Below are 11998 nucleotides of genomic sequence, written 5' to 3' on the forward strand. Positions count from 1 at the left end.
AAAACAAAGGATATAACAGAAAATAGAGAAGATACACATGAAATAAACATTACTTGCCAGTTTAGTCTAGGACTGATCCTTATACCTTCTTTTCCCTTGGCTTTTTTGGTCCTAAAAGTAAATCCAAATATTTCTTAGAAAAATATTGAAATTACTTATTTATTTCTGTGCCATAAATTTTAGGACATTTTGAAATACAGGGGAAAAAAAATGTCTTGGCAGTACCCATTTCCCCCCACAATTTCCTGGAAATTGTGTCATGAAACAGAAAACCACAAAGTGAACTATTTTTACCCATGTGAAGGGGTATTATAATTATATTCAGTATTTAATACTGACTAAAGGACTTCGTATCAAAACTATGAAAAATAAAAACAGAAAAACCAAGTCCATAAACTAAAATCATAAAGTCATAAAATGAAATAATTTAAATCATAAAATTAAACTTCAGTACCAACAGATTGGTGACAGATATTTAAAATACTGATTGCAAGATATTCTACAAGATGTATAACAATCAGCTGACACTAAATTTGCTGGATCATATACCTATCCTATAATTAATATACAGCATGCTACTACTCCTCCTCCTCCTACACTTAATAAGAATGATGATAATAACCACACAACACAACTTAATTGTGACTAAATTAATTTAGAAGAACTTGAGTTTTCTTTCAATCAAAAGAAGTTTGAGTGGATATCTTAGTCCATTAACCACAGGACTACCTCAAGTGAATATTGAATAATTTGTGTTGGTGATGACAGTGGTGGTGTTTCTTTTGACTAAAATTTTCATAAAAAGTAAAGTTTGAATTCCCATTTTTTTCCCTTTCCTTTTTCTCCTAAGCAGAAATAGCTTGAATTATATCAAAAAAAGGTTACCACCAAAGGATGAGAGAAACTATTAATACTTGAAATACTGTCCATTTCAGGCAAATGATCAATTAATCTTCATTTGAAGTAAGGAAATTTCTATGCTGAATAAGAAGGATAATACATATTAATTAAAAGTAATAATTATCAACATAATGTCATACTATGAAGTTAAGGAAATAATTAGAATACAAAATGGTATATACACAATGACGATAGTCATGAATCCATGTAAGTTACAGATAACATATACTGTTAAATAACAATGTAGGCAAAGCAATGTTTTTCATATAGTTTTCTTCATACTGTATTTTTTTAGGAGGAGGAAGAAACAACTACCAGACATTTTAACACTCATAGCATTATGAAAATTGAAATCTCATGTCAGCTATGGCTATAATGTGATTACCTTGTGCTTGGACAATAAAACTAAATAAATGGGTGAGGAAAGACAGAAATTATCCATCAAATAGCAATGAATGAAGAGGCAATGTACTAGAGAGGTGAAAAAGTATGATATTCATTTAAAGAATTTAAAATTTTAATAAAGATATTTTCACATGCAATGGGTCTTGCTAGTAACACCAAATAAACATAGGTTTATAAAACCTCTGCCACAAACTACAGTGACTCAAATTCCAAGTAAATATGGAGAAAGTTTTATCTAGTAAAGTACGTGGTTCTAAAGTGCTAACAAAGATATATAACAAACATAGTTCTCATCACTGAAAATAGAAACTGAAAAGCAGAGAAAAATATATTTTAATATAGCCAAACTAAGTATATTAAAATGCTAACAATCTTCTAAAAAAAAGATAAACACTGTTCTAAAAGGGAAGGCCACATGTTACTATATCCTTTTAAAACTGTCTTCTTATCTAACACTATTAAGTGATAAAGTACTACTTTTTTCATTTTTTGTCATTGAAATCAACTTTATGTTCCTCTTACTATTGGGTAATTAATTTTTATCATTAAGATGGATCTATGGCTTAGTGAAGTCAAAGTTGCTCAGTTGTGTCCAGCTCTTTGTGACCCCATGGACTATACAGTCCATGGAATTCTCCAGCCCAGAATACTGGAGTGGGTAGCCTTTCCCTTCTCCAGAGGATCTTCCCAACCCAGGGATCGAACACAGGTCTCCCACACTGCAGGTGGATTCTTTACCAGCTGAGCCATAATGGAAGCCCAAGAATACTGGAGTGGGTAGTCTATCCCTTTTCCAGGGGATCTTCTCAACCCAGGAATCGAACTGGGGTCTCCTGCACTGCAGGTGGCATCTTTACCAACTGACCTATTAGGGAAGCCACGGCTTAAATGACAATGAAGTGAACTGAACTGAAGTCGCTCAGTTGTGTCCGACTCTTTGTGACCCCATGGACTGTAGACTATTAGGCTCCTCCGTCCATGGGATTTTCCAAGCAAGAATACTGGAGTGGGTTGCCATTTCCTTCTCCAGGAGATCTTCCCGACCCAGGGATTGAACCCGAGTCTCCCACATTGTAGGCAGATGCTTTACCATCTGACCCATCTTTAAGACTCTAAACATGTTGTTTAAAATTTACATAATCTTTTGTATTTGCAAAACTTTATAAAATTAAAAAATTTATTAGTATATAGTGACTTCACTTTCACTTTTCACTTTCATGCTTTGGAGAGGGAAATGGCAACCCACTCCAGTGTTCTTGCCTGGAGAATCTCAGGGACGGGGCAGCCTGGTGGGCTGCCATCTCCGGGGTCACACAGAGTCGGACACAAATGAAGCAACTTAGCAGCAGCAGCAGCAACCTACTTATAAAATTAATATAATTTATTTTAAAGACTAGCAGCTTCTAAACTAAAATAAAATGGAGCCTCAACTGTTTAGTCTAACCATTAAATATCAATTTGGCAGAAAAAGTTCCACTTCATGTTACTTGCCCAGAATCAAGAAATAAAGGGAGGTGGGGGGATGGTCGGCCATTAAGCAGCAAATATTATATGAAACGTGTGTGTTTAGGACAGAACTTGGGACCAAAATATACCAAGCATGACTTGATATAATAATATGTAATTACATAAACATGTTCTTTGTTGCTATAGTAATATGAATGGCCAGAGATAAATAATACTACCTTACTCATTGACACTGCCCAATATAAGTAACTGAAATAACACACAACAGATAGCAACAATCCTGCCAGATAAGTGAAGATTATTCTTTCATAGCTAATATATTCAGTGTTTGACACTATTTTAATTTTGCTTAAATTAGGCTATTTTTTATTTGTTTGTATTCTCTCTTCTTTTCCATATTGCCTTTATTGAATATTTCCATTACTGCTTATTATGTGCAGCAATATAGAAAGTGGGTTTCTTGATGAGCCTCCTCTCTTTAAATACTACACAGCTCTGAAGAGTCACTCCCAATGGGTGAAAAATATCATTTTCATATAGCCCAGGGGCATTTCACACAATCAGTTACTATAAGAAACACCTATATTTAAAAGCTGCCTTATAATTCTTGCTGCTTGGTGAGCAAGGATATAGTGGGGAGAATTTTGCGAGTTAAGCTGACGGCCATCCCCACTCCCCTTTCAACACCTACATCTAACACATAAATTTAAACAGAAAGATGTCACATTGCTTTCAGACTATCGTGGCTACTATAATACAATTAGATCCAGTTTTTCCATATGAAGGTAAGATATTAGCACTTTTATAATACACACTTCCAGATGTGCAAGCTGGTTTTAGAAAAGGCAGAGGAACCAGAGATCAAATTGCCAACATCTGCTAGATCATGGAAAAGGAAGAGAGTTCGAGAAAAACATCTACTTCTGCTTTATTGACTATGCCAAAGCCTTTGACTGTGTGGATCACAATAAACTGGAAAATTCTTCAACAGATGGGAATACCAGACCACCTGACCTGCCTCTTGAGAAACCTATATGCAGGTCAGGAAGCAACAGTTAGAACTGGACATGGAACAACAGACTGCTTCCAAATAGGAAAAGGAGTACGTCAAGGCTGTATATGGTCACCCTGCTTATTGAACTTCTAAGCAGAGGACATCATGAGAAATGCTGGGCTGGAAGAAGCACAAGCTGGAATCAAGATTGCCAGGAGAAATATCAATCACCTCAGATATGCAGATGACACCACCGTTATGGCAGAAAGTGAAGAGGAACTAAAATGCCTCTTGATGAGAGTAAAAGAGGAGAGTGAAAAAGTTGGCTTAAAGCTCAACATTCAGAAAACGAAGATCATGGCATCCTGTCCCATTACTTCATGGTAAATAAATGGAGAAACAGTGGAAACAGTGTCAGACTTTATTTTGGGGGGCTCCAAAATCACTGCAGATGGTGATTGCAGCCATGAAATTAAAAGACACTCCTTACAAGGAAAGTTATGACCAGCCTAGATAGCATATTCAAAAGCAGAGACATTACTTTGCCAACAAATGTCCGTCTAGTCAAGGCTATGGTTTTTCCAGTGGTCATGTATGGATGTGAGAGTTGGACTGTGAAGAAAGCTGAGCACCAAAGAATTGATGCTTTTGAACTGTGGTGTTGGAGAAGACTCTTGAGAGTCTCTTGGACTGCAAGGAGCTCCAACTAGTCCATTCTGAAGGAGATCAGTCCTGGGTGTTCATTGGAGGGACTGATGTTGAACCTGAAACTCCAATACTTTGGCCACCTGATGCAAAGAGTTGACTCATTGGAAAAGACTCTGATGCTGGGAGGGGTTGGGGGCAGGAGGAGAAGGGGACGACAGAGGATGAGATGGCTGGATGACATCACTGACTTGATGGACGTGAGTCTGAGTGAACTGTGGGAGTTGGTGATGGACAGGGAGGCCTGGAGTGCTGCAACTCATGCGGTCACAAAGAGTGAGACACAACTGAGCGATTGAACTGAACTGAAAATTACATATGCGTATTAATTCTTCCTAAGCTTAAAATCATTTCAGCCAACTTTTATGAAAGAAAGACTTTCTGAAGAATTGGGAATAAAACACTCACTATCTAATGGAGAAAACAGGTAAAATAATAATTAATTGTAATTTATGTAATAAGGACATGCTTATATGCATGAATGGTCTCAATATCATACAGATTTTAATAAAACTCACTATCACTGCACCCTGGACTTCCCAGATGTCTCAGTGATAAAGAATCTGCTTACCAATGCAGGAGACATGGGTTCAATCTCTGGGTCTGGAAGATCCCCTGGAGAAGGAAATGGCAACCCACTCCAGTATTCTTGCCTGGAGAATCCCATGGACAAAGGAGCCTGTCAGGCTACAGCCCATGGGGTTACAAAAGAATGGGACATGACTTGAGGATTAAACAAAAACACCATAGCATCCAAGTCTAAACTGAGATGAGGTCTTACTTGGAAAGGGATGTAGAATCAACATAGGCTAATATGTTTAGACTAATTTTCACATTTTTGTGTCTGTTTAGTTGCTAATCCATGTCCAACTCCTGTGACTATATGGGCAGTAGCCCACCAAGCTCTTCTGTCCATGGGATTTTCCAGCAAAGAATACTACAGTGGATTGACATTTCCTTCTCCAGGGGATCTTCCCATCCAAGGGATCAAACCCATGTCACCTGCATTGGCAGCAGATTCTTTACTACTGAGACACCAGGGAAGCCAATCTTCACATAGATAATGATAAAACTTCTCCTAAATTCTGGAAATTATTTTTTATAAAAGCAATGTTCTATAACTGCATTGAACAGCTTTGGAAGCTTTATTTTTAATATCATTATTTGAGAATGGGCAATTTATGTCAAACAGTATCCTATACTCACTTTATTTTACTCCATTTAGCTCTTACAACAACCCTATGAATATATGACTATTGACCCCCATTTGTTACCAGGAAGATTTCATGCCCATCACTATGTGCTTTATATACATTAATTTCCAATCACAACAATACTATTGCTAAACTGGTATTATCAGCCCCATTATGCAAACCAATATGCTAAGGTTAATAAATTTACACTGAGGTTAATAAATGTACCGGTGATTAAAAATATAGTTAATAACAGAAATTGAGTCATATAGGTGGAGTCAAATGGAGAAATACAGGTGTCTTGCTCCAACCTCAACTGTTTCCCCAACTCCATACTGACTGGCACTCCTACTCCGACCAGTCATTCCAGCCTCAGCTCTCTTCCCCATCCTTGCCACCAGCCTTATAGTTCAGACAGTTCACATCTCTTCACATTTCAGCATGTGCTCTTTGAGCATCTAGTGACCTTACTAGCCTTCCAGTGGTTTAAAATGTATTCATCTGTCAGATCCCAGTCCACACTGTACCACCTTCTGTAATACCTCCAAAATAGTTCATCATTCTGGCTCCTATTTTGTTTATACTTCTACCAGAGTACTTTCATGGTGAAATTTGTATTGTAGTATATATGTTTATCTCAATTCAGGCTAAGGACTCGTGGGAAGGCCAAGAACGACATGTTATTAATCTTCCTGGTGCTTAGCATGGCTCAAGATACCCAACTAGAATATGTGATCAGCAAAGTCTATTAGTTTTACACTAGTTCACACTTAAGGTCTTCCACATTGTGATCATTACTCTTTTCCCACTCTTCTTCCACTCTCCAGAACCAACAGGTCCACTTGACATTTCTCCCAAAAGCAACTCCAATGTTTTGCTTTGCTCATGTTTTTCCTCTCTATACAATGTACCAATTGCTCCCCAATCCTATTAACATATAAAATTCTGCCTGCCTTTCAAGATTTAATTTTATGGCTGCCTATCCAGGAAAAATCTTTGTAAGCCTAAGTATGGTAAACATTTCTTAATGCCTTCAAAGGACATTTGCCAAATACATCACACATGGCCTGTACTGATGACAAAAATTCGAGAGGAAAAGAATCATGTTGTTATTCTTTTCATCCCCAGTTTTATCACAAAACTTTGCTATAGTAAACATGTATTTGATAGTAATCTGATTTAACTTTAATTCCTTGAGTTATAAAGTATAACATAGTAGAAAAAATGTGAAGTAATTTTTCTGCCTCTGTCTCTATTTTGAACTGACACACACTCTGGTAAGAATTACACTGCACTCTGCATCATAATCATGTTATAAATCCCAAGGCAGGGAGGGGGCTGGTCAACCTAAACTATTGACAGTATCCAATATATGCAACTGAAATATCATGCAGGCATGTTGCCAGAGAGGTAAAGGGTATTCTTTTAAAGTTAATGTATTCATGCATCATACTATTTGGATAATTTTGCCAAAATTAGGTTAGTTTTTATTAGTTTTTATTCCATCTCTTATACCAAGGATGCCTCATTTCTACACATGAAAGCATAGAAGAAAACAAGGCACAGAGATAACTAAAAATATTCATCTATTTTATTGGGAGACAGTATTTCAGATATCACATTTGGAATATACTTCCCCTAATCGGTAGGGGTTCTAAGTAGCCAATACGCTTTATTATTCCAGTACCAGAGGCAAGACAGCACATATGGTGGATCTGGCTATATCAAATTGCCTGGGCCCAATACCATAAAACCTCTGATACATCAACCTCTCTTCAATTTTGATTCTGTTACAGTCACCAAGCAACCGTGTGGTTTTAATTGTTTTTTTAGCCACCAATGTTAACCCTGCTTAAAGGAAGTTACTAATGCCAAAACTTGTTTGAAATTTTACATGCACAGAATTCATAAATTCTGCATATCCTAATTATTTTTGTCCCTAGAAAAATAATTTATCATTATAGATCAATAAATCAAGCTTTTCAGTTGTAATTTCATGAGCTTGCTTAACATGAATCTATCCTCAGAAATGTGAGTCTATTTTATAGACCAAGGACTACGTCCTAGGCCACTACAGGAAATATATGCTAGTCTTCTTCTGGTCCTACTAGACTTCTCTTCCAGTGCCTTTCTTTGATAACAGTAAGTGGACAGCATTAACTTCTACAAACTGTATATTTTATCACTTTATGGTTAACACCAAGAGATAGAATAGAAGATAGAATCTCCTACAATGAACTAGCTCACAGTTTTACCTTTTATATAGTTATTTTAAAACATCCAGTATCTGTCCTATTTGGTGATAAATAATTCCAAACTGCTATCAATCCACTTGCTAATCAAGCAGAAGGACTTTAATGTTAACAGGTTAAAATAATTATTTCATCATTATTCATTATTTCTATTAGCAAATCATAATGCTTATTATTTTTTAAATGACAATACTTATGATTCAATTCTGTCCATGATAACTCATCATTAAATTTGGACAGAGCCAGATTTTACTAACATATTCCATTTACTTTATGATGTTTTATTTTGTTTCACTGTAAGTTTTAGATAGAAACCAGAAATAGGAAATGTAGAAGATGCAAATAATTTATCTCACAACAATGAGCCACAAAACAGATTACCAACTTAGCCACCAGAAAACTGACACGTGTACTTATGAGATAAACCTGAGAGTTTTTATAATGTCAGCTACAAAAGTGAAGCAATACATTAAAAATTCTTTAGTAGAAACCAAGATCACAATGGACTTCCCTGGTGGCTCAGAAGGTAAAGCATCTGCCTACAATGCGGAAGACCCGGGTTCAATCCCTGGGTCAGGAAGATCCCCTGGAGAAGGGAATGGCAACACACATGGACATCACCAGGTGGTCAACACCGAAATCAGATTGATTATATTCTTTGCAGCCAAAGATGGAGAAGCTCTATGCAGTCAGCAAAAGCAAGACAAAGAGCTGACTGTGGCTCAGATCTTGAACTCCTTATTGGCAAATTCAGACTTAAACTGAACAAAGTAGGGGAAACCACTAGACTATTCAGGTATGACCTAAATCAAATCCCTTATGATTATACAGTGGAAGTGAGAAATAGATTTAAGGGCCTCGATCTGATAGATAGAGTGCCTGATGAACTATGGAATGAGGTTCATGACACTATACAGGAGACAGGGATCAAGCCCATCCCCATGGACAAGAAATGCAAAAAAGCAAAATGGCTGTCTGGGGAGGCCTTACAAATAGCTGTGAAAAGAAGAGAAGCAAAAAGCAAAGGAGAAAAGGAAAGATATAAGCATCTGAATGCAGAGTTCCAAAGAATATCAAGGAGAGATAAGAAAGCCTTCCTCAGTGATCAATGCAAAGAAATAGAGGAAAAGAACAGAATGGGAAAGACTAGAGATCTCTTCAAGAAAATTAGAGATACCAAGGGAACATTTCATGCAAAGATGGGCTCGATAAAGGACAGAAATGGAATGGACCTAACAGAAGCAGAAGATATTAAGAAGAGGTGGCAGGAATACACAGAATTACTGTACAAAAAAGATCTTCACGACCAAGATAATCATGAAGATGTGATCACTCATCTAGAGCCAGACATCCTGGAATGTGAAGTCAAGTGGGCCTTAGAAAGCATCACTACGAACAAAGCTAGTGGAGGTGGTGGAATTCCAGTAGAGCTGTTTCAAATCCTGAAAGATGATGCTGTGAAAGTGCTGCACTCAATATGCCAGCAAATTTGGAAAAGTCAGCAGTGGCCACAGGACTGGAAAAGGTCAGTTTTCATTCCAATCCCAAAGAAAGGTAATGCCAAAGAATGCCCAAACTACTGCACAATTGCACTCATCTCACATGCTAGTAAAGTAATGCTCAAAATTCTCCAAGCCAGGTTTCAGCAATACGTGAACCGTGAACTTCCAGATGTTTAAGTTCATTTTAGAAAAGGCAGGGGAACAAAAGATCAAATTGCCAACATCCGCTGGATTATCGAAAAAGCGAGAGAATTCCAGAAAAACATCTATTTCTGCTTTATTGACTATGCCAACACCTTTGACTGTGTGGATCACAATAAACTGTGGAAAATTCTGAAAGAGATGGGAATACCAGACCACCTAACCTGCCTCTTGAGAAATCTGTATGCAGGTCAGGAAGCAACAGTTAGAACTGGACATGAAACAACAGACTGCTTCCAAATAGGAAAAGGAGTATGTCAAGGCTGCATATGGTCACCCTGCTTATTTAACTTATATGCAGAGGACATCATGAGAAACGCTGGGCTGGAAGAAGCACAAGCTGGAATCAAGATTGCCAAGAGAAATATCAATCACCTCAGATATGCAAATGACTCTACCCTTATGGCAGAAAGTGAAGAGGAACTAAAATGCCTCTTGATGAAAGTAAAAGAGGAGAGTGAAAAGGTTGGCTTAAAGCTCAACATTCAGAAAACGAAGATCATGGCATCTGGTCCCATCACTTCATGGGAAATAGATGGGGAAACAGTGGAAACAGTGTCAGACTTTATTTTGGGGGGATCCAAAATCACTGCAGATGGTGATTGCAGCCATGAAATTAAAAGACACTTACTCCTTGCAAGGAAAGTTATGACCCACCTAGATAACATATTCAAAAGCAGAGACGTTACTTTGCCAACAAAGGTCCGTCTAGTCAAGGCTATGGTTTTTCCAGTGGTCATGTATGGATGTGAGAGTTGGACTGTGAAGAAAGCTGAGTGCCAAAGTGTTGATGCTTTTGAACTATGGTGTTGGAGAAGACTCTGAGAGTCCCTTGAACTGCAAGGAGATCCAACCAATCCATCCTAAAGATCAGTCCTGGGTGTTCTTTGGAAGGACTGATGCTGAAGCTGAAACTCCAATACTTTGGCCACGTCATGCGAAGAGTTGACTCACTGGAAAAGACTCTGATGCTGCTCTGGGCAGGAGGAGAAGTGGACAACAGAGGATGAGATGGCTGGATGGCATCACGACTCGATGGACGTGAGTTTGAGTGAACTCCGGGAGTTGGTGATGGACAGGGAGGCCTGGCGTGCTGTGACTCATGGGGTCGCAAAGAGTCGGACATGACTGAGCAACTGAACTGAAGATCACAATGAATGGATATAATATACATATGTAAAAATTGAAATATGAGTATGCTTTCCTTATTGTTTTACTCATAAGCTTATTTTGCCCAAGGCTCCACTATATTAGATTACTTCAGTGTATGCATATGTACACTACAACAAAAAATACTTATTTTAATGATTTGCCAACGTTGTTATAGAAAAAAATCATTTAAATTGGATCTTATAAATCCCAAACAAAAACTGCAGAAAAGTTAGTAGCATCAATAAAATTATTTGGAGGGATTTGCTTAATTAGAGTGTCATGGGGAACAATATTTGTTTTACTCGTATTTTCATGAAGAGATTTTTGATCAAGAAATGCAAGTAGCTTTTTTCTGTCCCTTCAATTCTTATTATGGGAAAAGCAGAGACTCATCACACTGGTGAATTTAAGAGAACATATGAATATGCCCAGTTCAATTCCTTTTCTTCAGTTCAGTGCTACCTATAGAAAAGATGGATTCAGTCCTGTTTTTATCCATTCTTCAGTCATAGAGGACTGTGGATGTCCCACTGTGACAGTGGCTTGGAGGGTAAAACTGTCTAACTCAGAGCTGAAGCCAACTTCATCTGGACACCTAATGCATGTCCTCCAATTCAGCTTCTACCAGTAATAAAACTAGTACTTTGATCTCCATCTGCCTAGCACCTGTGTCTGTTTCTCTGAAGTTTCCAAAGTCTGGAGGGATTATGATTAATGTGATTTATCCAACCTCTAAAACCCCACCAGAATCAACTGCTGACACAGAGGTGGAGATCTACATAGATCGAATACTGTTAAGATTGACTATTCTTATTTATTCTCTCAGTGAATATTTACTGAACACTAAGTATGTGCCAGGTACCATCTAGACATGGGAATATGGCAGGGAAGAAAAACAAAACCCAGTATCTTAGGAAACCAACTCTAAACACACACCACCAGGCTATGCGTAAATCACCAGGGAACTAGAAGAGGAATACATCTGTGTTTTCTTTCTCATGTATTTCAGACTATTAACTATAGTATTTCAACATATTAATTACAACAAAAAATAAAGACATATAAAACTGCAGATAGTCATTCATTTGACCTACAAAAATAGCAGTTGTCATATTGTGGAGCCTAATAATTAATTTGACATTCAAGAATAAGTGAGCAAATTCCATCCTCTTGGAATGACAGAAAAGAACATATAAATATTGAAAAATATAAAATAAAACTAATGAT

Source organism: Budorcas taxicolor, chromosome 4, assembly GCF_023091745.1.
Source record: "Budorcas taxicolor isolate Tak-1 chromosome 4, Takin1.1, whole genome shotgun sequence".
NCBI lineage: Eukaryota > Metazoa > Chordata > Mammalia > Artiodactyla > Bovidae > Budorcas > Budorcas taxicolor.